General features: G+C 43.2%; 1 long non-coding RNA gene across 1 annotated transcript; it reads left to right on the forward strand.

Annotated features, from left to right (window-relative positions):
• Positions 1-5,123: 5,123 nt before the first annotated feature.
• Positions 5,124-12,910, forward strand: LOC140197396 (uncharacterized). Its single transcript, XR_011885946.1, has 3 exons — positions 5,124-5,192; positions 9,878-9,985; positions 12,824-12,910. It is a non-coding gene; the product is annotated as an uncharacterized lncRNA (long non-coding RNA).
• The last annotated feature ends 466 nt before the right edge of the window (positions 12,911-13,376 follow it).

Below are 13,376 nucleotides of genomic sequence, written 5' to 3' on the forward strand. Positions count from 1 at the left end.
TTCTCTCTTAATGACCTTCTTGGTTTCCGTTTGTAAGGTTTTAAAGACTTCCCAATCCTCTGTCTTCCCACTAATTTTTGCTTCCTTGTATGCCCTCTCCTTAGCTTTAACTTTGGCTTTGACTTCTCTTGTCAACCACGGTTGCATCCTTTTTCCACTCGAAAATTTCTTCTTTTTTGGGATATACCTGTCTTGCACATTCCTCATTTCTCGCATAAACTCCAGCCACTGCTGCTCTGCCGTCTTTCCCGCCAGTGTCTCTTTCCAGTCAACTTTGTCCCCACAAGCTTCAAGTTCTCCACCATTGTGCCAGTGCCAAAGCATTCCACTGCCACTGGCCTGAATGACTTCCGTCCAGTTGCACTCACCCCCATCATTGCAAAGTGCTTTGAGAGACTGGTTCTATCACATCTGAAATACTGTCTGCCCTCCACCCTGGACCTCTATCAATTTGCCTATCGCACCAACAGGAAAACAGAGGACGCCATCTCCACAGCACTTCACTCTGCCCTGACCCACCGGAACAGCCCCAACTCTTATGTCAGAATGTTGTTCATTGACTTTAGTTCGGCATTCAATACTGTGATCCCCTCCAAGCTGATCACCAAACTTGGCCAGCTTGGTATCAGTTCACCCCTCTGCAATTGAACCTTGGACTTTCTGACTAACAGATTCCAATCAGTTAAGTTAGACAACCTCTCCTTCTCCACTCTCACTCTGAACACCGGCGTGCCTCAAGGCTGTATGCTGAGCCCTCTTCTGTACTCCCTTTTCACCTATTACTGCGTTCCTGTACGTGGTTCTAACTCCATGACCAAGTTCGCAGATGACACCACGATGGTTGGTCTGACCAGAGGGGACAATGAAACACCTACAGGGACGAGGTCCAGCACCTGGCTGTGTGGTGTGCCGACAGCAACCTGGTCCTTAACACCCAGAAGACCAAGAAGATCATTGTAGGCTTCAGGCATGCCAGGAGTCACCCTCAGATCCCCATCTACATCAACGGAACTGTAGGGGAGCATGTATCAAGCTTCAAATTCCTTGGTGTCCACATTTCACCTGGTCCCTGAACTCCTCCATCCTGATCAAAAAGGCGCAGCAGCACCTTTATTTCCTGCAGAGCATGAAGAAAGCTCACCTTTGTCCCAGGATATTGACGGACTTTTACCGCTGTACCATTGAGAGCATATTCACCAACTGCATCTCAGTGTGGTATGGCAATTGTCCCATATCGGACCGCAAAGCACTCCAGCGTGTGGTGAAAACTGCCCAGCGGATTATCGGCACCCAATTACCAACCATTGAGAACATCTACCATAAACGCTGCCTGGGCAGGGTGAAAAGCATTATCAGGGATGCATCTCGCCCTAACCATGGACTTTTTACTCTCCTCCCATCCGGTAGGCGCTACATGAGCCTCCGCTCCCGCACCAGCAGGCACAGGAAGAGCTTCTTCCCTGAGGCTGTGACACTGCTGAACCTCACATCACAGCGCTAAGCAGTATTGCATCCATATTGTACTGTCTCAGTACTTTTATATTTGTGTGCTGTAGCACTTTTTATTCACTATTATTTTGTAAATTACACTATTCTTTGCATTTCTGGTCAGATGCTAAATGCATTTTATTGGCTTTATATCTGTACTCGGCACAATGACAATAAAATTGAATCTAATCTAATCTAAAATAGGGGGTGATAGCTCCCGCCCGGTCAAACTTAAGAAAACTCGTTTGGGTGGATGCTGCGAGATGTGTCCCCTGTTACATATCAGTACCCCAAAATAACAAACAGTACATAATATGTGGTTAAACGATTAAGCTTTATAATTCTTACGTTGACTATGTGGTTAGTAAAGAAACAAAAAAAAGAAAAAGGGCCCAATCTCATGAAACAGTCTATTGCGCAATGTTGGAGCTCACTGATAAGCCGTTCATCCACCATCGACCTCCTCCAATCGTCGCCACCTTTCAGACCCTCGCTCCAAGTCCATCCTGTCGGATGGCTTACCAACTGTCTCCATCCGCGTCTTCTCTTCTCATCTCTTCCCGGCAAAAGACTGTGAAAATCTCTCTTCCAGACTCACAAGAAAGAACAACAGCATTCCAAACCCTGTTATCTCTAGTCATAACCCAAACATTGCTGCTACAGAGAAACTGTTACATTATCAGTGAAACCTTACAGCATGTTACACAGCAGTGAAACCCTACAGCACGTTACACACAAATTCACCACATTTTGCCGAAAGAAATTTCTCCACATTTCTGTTTTGAACGGGCGCCCCTCTATCCTGAGGCTGTGCCCTCTTGTCCTAGACTCTCCCACCATGAGAAACATCCTTTCCACATCTACTCAGTCTAGGCTTTTCAACATTTGAATGGTTTGAATGAGATCCCCCCCCCCCCCAATCCTTCTGAATTCCAGCGGTTACTGATCCAGAACCATCAAACGTTCCTCATATGATGACCCTTTTATTCCTGGAATTATCCTTGTGAACCTCCTCTGGACCCTCTCCAATGCCAGCACATCTTTTTATAGATGTTTTAATGCAGAAAGAAGGTATCAAAATAAAATCCACAAAATGAATTTTAAAAAAGCACAGTCCATGCTGTTGCAATCTCAGCTTAGTTTCGGTCCACACACTTGTGTATCAACTAGTTCCGTATGCAGTATGAAAATAAATAAAACAAAATACTGCATACAGTACCAATATGGTAGTGGCAATTCCTAAAAGCAATACAAACAACATTCGCATCCCACCAACCTGTACCTTGTACACAACATCAAAAATATGAATAAATACATCTCATCTTAACTAAGAGGTATATTCACTTTGGCACACGTGTGCTTAACTTCTAAACATGTACAGGCTAGACCCCTTTTTCTCAAACTTTGCCTTGGAGGAACCCTTCAAATAATGATACCTACAGCTCATGCTATGTTAGTGTGTTCAGTAAGCTGTGGATATAATAATCCAAAAATAATTGTCAATGCTCTTTTGACTAGAGTATGAATTTTTAGCCAAACTTTCTTGAAAGAACAGGCAGTTAAGCTTAGCTTACATTTCTTGAAATGGATCTCTTTCTTGCCTTTTCATAAATTTTAAACACTCAAAAGCAAACATGATAGATTTCTGTTAAATAACTGACTTAAGCCAAAATAGGATTACATTTTTCTGAAGGTAGGCTCAGTACATTGAATTTAGATGAAGGCTGTAAATAGAATGTAATTAATGCTATTCACAACATGAAAAATTTTTGACAATGTTGAATAAATAGTAAAGTTACTAAAAACCATAAGCCAAAGCAGTATGAATAAAAATATAGCCTAAGACATAATTTTATACCAGACTTTGAAAAAACATTTTCTTACTAAGTGACATGATCAGGCTCAAATATAGGCCGAGCATGTGAAACCTGTGCTTGTTTTTTGCTGCATAAATACTCAATTCTGGGTCGAACTTGAGATAAGCACACACAGATTTCACCTTCAACTGAAATGAGATGATCTCTGTTCTTGCTCATGATACCTTTTAAACATGAAAAAGCTTGCTGACACATGTAAGAAGTTGAAACCTGCAGCAAGATGTTAATTGCTTTCCTATGAATGGCAGGATACTCTTCTTTCATAGAAATCCAGAACTTGTCCAAGGGCAGGTCAGTGAATCCCACCTTGAGTGCACGATCAGACTGCATCTCACAAAGTTCCTCCTCTTCTCTCAAAGTCAAGTTCTCAGGCTGAGCAGAAGATTCAGAGAAAGAGTCCCTCACCCAGTCATGCACTTGTGTTGAAAGGGAGGAAAAATACTGTTCAGTTTTGTTCTGCAGTTATTCCAGGGGGTTTTCAATGAGACTCAAGACTTTCTGGATATCTTTACTCACTGTCAAGCAAAAGCAGCAGTGGAAACGTTTCAATATTTCCTTTTGCAGCATGATTTTACCAAAGATTCAGTTTCCTTTTAAATCCAAGAATTTTGTCACTTGAAGTCAAAATATTTTCTCTAGCACCTTGCAGTTCGTATGATGAAAGATGTCTGCTAAGCAGGCTAGTTTCTGCTGCCACTCTTCATCTTCAAAGCACTCTGCAAAATCTGGTCTACTATTTTCTTGCAGGTAATCCTGCAATTCACCTTCCAGCTCAGACATCCTGTTGAGAACTCTTCCTCTGCTAAGCCACCAGCTTTCTGTATGTAGCAGGAAACTGGTGTGCTCCTTGTCCAGTTTTTCACGTAGTTTTTTAAACATTCTCAAGTGAATTAGTCTTTGTTTAATAAAGTTAACCATTTTTCTCACATCATCTAGGACTTTTTCATTTCATCTCCAAGAGTTTTTAACATTAGCACCTCTCTGTGAAGAAAGCAGTGTGCTGTGACACCATCAGGATTTTCTTCGTTACAAGAGAAATGAAACCTCTCATGAAGCCATCGAGGGAACCATCAGTACAGATGCCAACACGGTTCCTCCAAGACAGACCTTTCGTTTTCAGATACGAAGACAAAACATTAAATATATCTTGACCTTTGCTTGTTTCGAGCAGCTCTTTGCAACAGAAAAAGTATTCTTGAATTTTACCATCATTTACAAATCTTACACATGACATTTACTGGTCAAATCTGTTGACTCATTACACTGGGTAGGGAAGCTGTTGCTTTTCACTTTGTCACTCAAAACCTCTTCAGCATCATGTAACATGTCATCAATACGTCGTCTTATCATACTGTTTGAGGGTGGTCACCTTCTCGCCCGAACAAAATCCATGCTGGACCCCATTCTTGGGTTAATATACACAGGCAACTGTGCAGACACTTGATAAGGGAATACGGAAGTTATCAAATACGTGTTTGTTTGTGTTTATCTGTTGTTTCCTGGATTCTCTGCTTGCTGTCAGTGTGAGAGAGATCCCTGGACTTGCTTCAGTCCAGTGTTCTAATTTCTGCTCCATTTCTGAACTGGTTGGGTTTCCCTGTGTTTCTGAAGCCCGACTGACTCAGGGTCCATCTTCATTACCATGAGCATGTTGTAAATTGATGCTTATGTGAAATAATTTGTGTAGGTTTGTTACTATGGCTTTCAAACTGATTAATTTTCCTTTATCCAAAGGCGTTGATAGATTTGAAAGACGGATGTCTGTCTATAATGTTGGTTTTCTCATTGTCATCATCATTGCTACAATTTCCTGGATGGCGTTTAAAGGTATGTGCTGAAATATTATTCTGTATTTTCATGTAAATGATGAACTGGGTTCTCTGGAGTTTGGTTGGAATGGAGAGAGTATCTCAGTCAGGATGTTGTGAACTGCTTTACCAGGACCACCAGCACCTGAAGTCCTCAGTCCCACAGCTGAAGTCCTTTCCCACAGGGAGATCTGCTGGAGGTTTAGACTTTAATGGCATTTCACTGATGCTCATGGAACTGAAGGCAAAATGTTGACCTGAGCAGACAGTTGCCTCAATGGGACAAGGCAGAGTGTGGGGATAATCTGCAGGAGATTACATGGTTCGTGTTGGGAGAATGTGACTAATGGTGTCCTGCATAGATTTGTGTTTGGATTACAACTTGTCTCAGATTGACAGAGGGATGACAGGTTGCATGACCACATTTCCCAATAAAGCAAGGAGAAGTGGTAGCAGCTTTGTGCTTAGCAACATAAATTCATCAACAGGGATTAATAGATGGGAATGAGCAAAACTAGGGATAAATGCCCCTCTACAGCCAGACAAATTCATGTGGGCATCAGGATTCTGACAAGTCCTTAATAGGTCTTGGAGACAGAGAGAAATTTTGTGTCCCGAATCACAGGAAAGAGAAATTGGTCTTTGAGGATACCAGTGCACATTTACTGATCAGAATTTGCAGAAATTCAGGCTGTGTTCAGTTAAAGGGTGAAGTAGTTAAATTTTTACAAGAAAAAGAGCATTGACCACTGGCCAGTCCAGACATCAGAGGTCTGGAGAGGAGGGGACATCAACAGATCCACTGCTTGAGGATAAAAGGCAGCAGCAGGTTGAGGTTTGGTGACCAGCCACCAATTGGTGTTTAGGATAGATTAGTAACAGCAAATTAAAGGATGGCAGGGTAAGTGCAGCGGCCATCCTCTCAGTGGACATTATTAGAGTGGTGATCTTGAGGCTTTAGCTCTCTGAGGCTTCTCTCAGAGAAAACAAAGGAAAGAAAAGCTTAAGTTTTTATTTTCCTTCTCTTCTTTATATTTGCTCTGCTAGGACAGTAGGGATGCCAGGCAGGATAATGGAATGTTCCTCTTGTGTGATGTGGGAATGCAGGGAGACTTCCTGTGTCCCTGATGACTACAACTGAGAGAAGTGCATCCAGCTGCAGCTTCTAACAAACAGTGTTAAGGAATTGGAGCTGGAACTGGATGAATTCCAGATCATTCATGAGGCTGAGGGGGAGATAGATAGGACATATCAAGAGGTAGCTACACCCAAAGTGCAGGAAACTGGGTGACAGTCAGGAAGGGGAAAGGGGTTAAGGAGCCAGTGTAGAGTACCCCTGTGGCCATCCCGCTCAACAACAGGTATATCACTTTGGTGAGACCTGTACAGAAGGAACGGCTTGCAACTGAACTGGAGAGGGAAGGTTTGTTAGTGCCTCATGTTAGGGTTTATACTAGAGTTGCAGGGAGATGGGAAGCAGGGTGTCAGAACAATTAGTGGAGAGGTTGTGGAGGCAGATGCTGGTAAGACCATGGATAAGGTAGAAATCAAAAGGTTGAGCATTGTGTACCTAGTGTCCTGAGCTGCAAATATTTCAATGCAAGAACTATTGTAGGAAGGATGAGGCAGCTGGTTTGCAAACAGAGGCAATGTATAGTGAGAAGAGGTTGTTGATAGTTCAAAATTGCAGTCAACAGGATGAATTGCAATGTAAAATGCAGACAAAATTGAAAAAGTTGAATACAGGACTGAAGGTGTTGTATTTTAACGCGTGCAGTATATGGAATAAGGTAGATGAACTTGCAGCACAGTTACAGATTGGCAGGTATGATGTTGAAGGCTGAATCATGGCTGTAAGATTATAACTGGGAGCTTAATGTCCAAGGATACACAATGTATCGAAAGGACAGGCAGAAAGGCAGAGTGGATGCGTTGCTCTGTTGGTAAAAAAATGAATTCAAATTATTGGAAAGAGGTAACATAGGGTCGGAAGGTGTTGAATCATTGTGGATAGAGTTAAAGGACTGCAAGGGTAAAATGTCTTTGATGGGATTTGTATACAAACCCCCTTGTAACAATGTTACCCACAAATTACAATGGGAGATAGAAAATGCATGCCCAAAAGTCAACGTTACAAGAGTCATGGGGGACGTTAATGCACAGGTAGATGGAAAGTCAAGTTGGTGCTGGATTCAAGAAGGCGAAGAGGCAGAAGAAAGGAAACTATAGGTCAGTTAGTCTGATCTCAGTGGTTGGGAAGATATTGGAGTCGATTATTAAGGATAAGGTCTCAGGGAACTTGGAGGGATATGATAAAATAGGCCGTATTCAGCATGGTTTCCTCAAGGTAAAATCTTGCCTGACAAACTGTTGGAATTCTTTGAAGAACTAACAAGCAGAAAGATAAAGGATAATTGACTGATATTGTGTACTTGGATTTTCAGAAGGCCTTTGACACATGAGACTGCTTAATAAGCCATGGTATTACAGGAAAGATTCTAGCATGCTGATACAGTGTCTGATTGGCAAGATGCAAGGTGTGAGAATAAAGGAGCCTTTTCTGGCTGGCTGCCGGTGACTAGTGGTGTTCCACAGGGGTCTGTGTTGGAACCGATTCTTTTTATGCTATACATCAATAATTTGGATGATAGAATTGATGGCTCTGTTGCAAAGTTTGCAGATGATATGAAAAAAGATGGTTGGGCAGGTTGCTCTGGGAAAGTAGAGAGGCTACAGAAGGACAGATTAGGAGAGTAGACAAAGAAATGACAGATGGAATACAATGTCTGGAAGTGTGTGGTCACGCACTTTGGTGGAAAAAATGAAAGGGTAGACTATCTTCTAAATGGAGAGAAAATACAAGAAACTGAGCTGCAGTGGGACTTGAGAGTTCTTGTGCAGGAATCCTCAAGGTTAATTTGCAGATTGAGTCTGTGGTGAGGAAGGCAAATGCAATGTTAGCATTCATTTCAAGATGACTAGAATAGAAAAACAGGAATATAATGTTGAAACTTTATAAAGCACTGGCAATTATTGTGAGCAGGTTTCAGCCCCTTATCTTACAAAAGATGTGCTGAAACTGGAGAGAATTCAAAGGAGATTCACAAAAATGATTCCAGAATTGAATGGCTTGTTATGTGAAGATGGCTCCAGGCCCATATTCACTAGGATTCAGAAGAATGAGGGGTGACCTCATTGTAATCTATCGAACGGTGAGAGGCCTTGATGAAGTGGATGTGTAGAGGATGTTTGCAGTGGTGGGACAGTCTAAGACCAGAGGGTACAGCCTCAGAATAGAGGGGCATCCTTTTAGAATAGAGGTGAGGAGGAATTTCTTTAGACGGAGTGGTGAATCTGTGAAATTCTTTGCCACAGGCAGCTGTGGAGGCCAAGTCTTTATGCATATTTAAGGCAGAGGTTGATAGATTCTTAATTGGTCAGGGCATGAAGGGACATGGGGAGAAGGCAGGGATTGGGGCTGAGAGGGAAATTGGATCAGCCATGGTGAAATGGCAGAGTAGACTCGATGAGCCAAATACCTAATTCTGCTCCTATATCTTATGGTTTTATGGTCTTAATAAAAGGTCACGGGGAGATAGAGAGTCCTGCTGCTGCTTGAGGGAATCTGGGACTGGGAAACTAGGGGCAGGAAATTTAATTGCAGAAAATTGGTTTGTTCCAGTGTTTTCCAACTGGGAATCCCTTTTCCTGGGGTGAAAAAGGAGTAACACCCACTGTACAAATGTAACCGGGCACTGTGGGTGCTGGTCACCCTCATGCCCATCATTTCCATGTCAGGGGCACGTGATGTCATTCCCTGTGCAACACTCCCCTCTAGTGGAACGGCATGGTAACTGCATCATGTGTTTTTGGCCGCCCCTCTAACAATTGGTTTCACTATGGCAGCTCTGAACTGGGACATCTGCAGCTATTAATTACTGACCTTCATCCCTCAGGGCTCCCAAACACCTCGACAACAACCATTTATTCTGCCGGTGCTGATTTTCTTTTCCCCTCCCTCCATTCCTTCCTGTGACTCTGCTGATTCTCTCTGTTTTAGTTTTGCCATTTGAGTGAGTGTGGTGTAGATTTCCCAGATCTGTATCTGGATCCCAGGGGTTCTGGTCTCAATCCCCGTCCCCACAAAGCCTCTGTAACACTGGCCATGTGGAGCTGGGTCATTTGTCAGCCATGAACCGTTCGAGGGACTAAATCACCTGCTCCTGGAATTAAAACCTGAATCTGCTGGGAATCCTCAGCAAGTAGCAGGTGAAGCACGGACAAGAAATGGGTTGCAGGGAAATAGGGGGGTGGTTGGGAATGGGGTTGATCAGATTTGCTCTGAGAACTGACAAAGTGTCAGTGACGTCCCTCTGTATCGTGAGGAAATATGAAATCAGCATCACTCATCAGCTTGTCGGTTTCTGTCACACTGCTTTTTGTTCAGCCTTGCTCAGTGTAAACCACGTTCCACATTCCCTCCAACACTGACTGCACGAGATCATTGGCAGAGATCTGCTCTTGAACAGAGTGTGATGAAAGGTGCTGTCAAATTGGAGAAGTTCACTGCTGTCCTCTTCACAGGAAATTAGCTGAGTTTTTCAGTTCATGTGGGCATCAGCCTTCTGTTCAAGAGGCAGCATTCTCTCCTCTTATGACCTTGATCTGGTTACAGATACAGTTATTCAATGTTTTTAATTGCAGGCCTCGGACGAGAGGATGTAGGAGTTGCCGTTACATCGATGGTGGGACTGGTGTTTTCTACAGCATATGCTATTATATTCATGTGCTGGTTAAGGAAAGGATCTCCAGGTACCTGTTATTGTCTAATTTGCATTTCAGCAGAAATACCAAGTGACTCATGTTGACAAAATGAACTCATCCCACACACCCACCCCCATCCCCACAGAGTCTCTGGATTCCTGTGGCATCCGGAATGCAATTCTCCTACATGATTGACAGGTTGAGATATGAAGTGGTGACACAGAATGTCTGGAGTCATTCTGGAGTCAACATAAGAACGTAAGAAAGTAAGAAATAAGAGCAGGAGTAGGCCATCCAGCCCATCGAGCCTGCCCCGCCACTCAATAAGATAATGGCTGATCTGTCCGTAAACTCATCCCCATCTACCTGCCTTTTCCCCATAACCCTTAATTCTCTTACTACGTAAAAACCTGTCTAACTGTATCTTAAATATGTTTAGCGAAGAAGCCTCAACTGCTTCCCTGGGCAGAGAATTCCATAGGTTCACCACTCTCTGCAGCACCCCACTCACCACTGACTGCCAACTGGAGAAACCCCCATTTATACCAACTTTGGGAGAAGTCCCCCTGGGGAGGGAGGGCCAATTCACAGACTGTTAGAGTAATAGAAAAGTACAGCACAGAAACAGGCCTGTCAGCCCATCTAGTTTATGCCAAACCATTTAAACTCCCATTGACCTGCACCAGGACCATAGCCCTCTATACCCCTACCATCCATGTACCGATCCAAACTTCTGCCCAACATTGAAATCGAGCTTGCATGCACCACTTGTGCTGACAGCTCATTCCACACTCTCATGACCCTCATGTTCCCCTTAAACTTTTCACCTTTCATCCTTAACCCATGAAATCTGATTGTAGTCTCACCCAACCACAGTGGAAAAGGCCTGTTTGCATTTACCCTGTCTATACCCCTGACCTCACCAATGTCTTATACGACTTCAACATAGCATCTCAGCTACTGCACTCAGTACATTGAATTATGAAGGCCAATGTGCCGGAAGCTTTTGATACAATCCTATTTTCCTGTGACACCAACCGAAGTGGAATATCTCGCACTTGTTGCATCAGATTCCATCTGCCATTTTTCAGCCCATTTTTCCAGCTTGTCCTTATCCCACAGCAAGCCATGCTTGCTTGTTGTCCAATACACCCCAAATTCACAAAACTTGCTGATCCAGTTCACCACATTATCATCCAGATCATTGAACAATAAAGGACCCAGCACCAATTCCTGTGGCACTCCACTAGTCACACGCCTTCAGTCAGAAAGGCAACCATCGACTACCACTCTCTGGCTTCTCCCACAAAGCCAATGTTGAATCCAATTTGCTACCTCATCTTGAATGCGGAGTGACTAAACTTTCATGACCAGCCTCCCGTGGGACCTAGTTAAATGCCTTACTAAAGTCCATGTAGACAGCATCTATTGCCATGCCTTTATCAATATTTCTGGTAACTTCCTCAAAAAACCCTGCAAGTTGATCAGACATGACCTACCATGCACGAAGCCACGCTGAATATCCTTAATCAGTCCATGTCTATCCAAATACTCATATATATATATATATATATATATATATATATATCCGGTCCCTCCCTTACAATAACTTTCCTATTACTGATTTCTCATGTTGTGTTCCCAGGACGAATGTCAGGCTCACTAGCCTATAATTTCCTGGTTTATTTTAGAGCCTCTCATGAACAGTGGAATAACATTGGCTATCCACCAATCATTTGCTACCTCACCTATCACTAAGGATGAGTTATATATCTCTGTTAGGGCCCCAACAAATTTCTGCACTTGATCCGTGGGAACACGTTGTCAGGCCCTGGAGATTTATCCATCTTAATGAGCCTCAAGACAGCAAACACATCCTCCTCTTTAATCTGCATAGAGCATGACGTTGATGTCATTTTACCTTACTTCTCTTGCCTCTGTGTCTGTCTCCTGAGTAAATACAGTTACAAAAAATGAATTTAAGGTCTCCCCATTTCTTTTGACTCCATGCATAGATTACAATTCTGATCCTCCAGAGGACCAATTTTGTCTCTTGCAATGGGCTAGATCACAACTACCTTGAGAGGAACTGTAAATAAACACTAAGTGGTGTTCCCAAGAGTAACAGCCTGGATGAATTGAAGAAAGACATTGGTGAATCTTGGATCTGGTGATGAACTTCCTGGGCAGCCTCTACCTTCATGTACCATTAAATGCCTAGTCATTCATGCAAACATGCCTGTCCCCATGTTGTCATGATTTCACCTTGGAATAGAGCATCACTTGTAACCACCTGACACCTTTGAGCAATGAGGTGCCTTAATGTTCCAATATTCATCATGGGGACAGGGTTCACAGACAAATAGTGTAACTCCATTGCTAAAGCTGGGACTGGTTATTATCACCACTGGCGAGACCATGTCAATTGCAGCACTTGACCACTGGGATAATACGACTGCGCTTATTTACAGTGGGGTTTTGTCTCATTTGCTCAGTGTGTACACAGAGAGACTGCAGTCTCCCTGCCATTTCCATCTTCACAGCCTGAGGATAATGGATACCCAGGTTTTACAATATATTTCTAGAACTAACCACAAGGCCTTTAGTCTGTCCAGGGATCTCCACACACTGACAGTGGAGTGAATTCTCTGAACCTCCCTCACTGCATTGCTCTGACACCTGGTCCTTTTCCAACCTGGTGGATTGTCTCATGTTTAGGACATTCATTATCACAGTCAACCTGACCAATCCCAATCCATGTCTGTTATCTGGAACACTTGTCCACTGAAACATATGTAGAACTGTTTGTGTTGATCTGTTACTTCAGTTTTGAAACAGTTTGAAACAGTTCTAATGTTGTTGTTCATTTCTCCCTGTGGACTCTAGAAGACAAGCAGTGGTGGTGGCGACTGAATATTTGTAACATTGTGGCTCTTGTCTTCATCCTCATTGCCCTCATTTGCTGGATTGTGTCTAAAGGTATGTGCACAAATATTCTTAAATTACATTAAAATGGTCGTTATGGTGCTCAGTGCAGGAAGGGAATGAGTATCTCAGTCAGTACATTGTGAACTGCTTTATATCGAACACCAGCACCTACAGTCCTCAGCCCCACAGTCTACAGCTGGGGACTGGGAGACCTGCTGGAGGTTTGACCCAGTATAGACACTGTAGGTTATACAGGGAGTGTCCGGACTTCCAGAAGCTGCTTGATAAACTCCCAAAGGTGAACCTGATGGAACTGAAAGCATGCTACTGACCAGAGTGGAGAATTGATGGTGGCAAATCTGTTGTGATTGCAACTTTCCATCAGATTGAGTCCAGTGATGGGATTTTAAATGGTCACAAACAAGTTTCCAATGCTGTTAGAAACATCAAAACATAGAAAACCTACAGCAAAATGCAGGCCCTTTGGTCCACGATGCTGTGCCAGACATGT

The sequence above is a fragment of the Mobula birostris genome, chromosome 5 (assembly GCF_030028105.1).
Source record: "Mobula birostris isolate sMobBir1 chromosome 5, sMobBir1.hap1, whole genome shotgun sequence".
NCBI classification, from domain to species: domain Eukaryota; kingdom Metazoa; phylum Chordata; class Chondrichthyes; order Myliobatiformes; family Myliobatidae; genus Mobula; species Mobula birostris.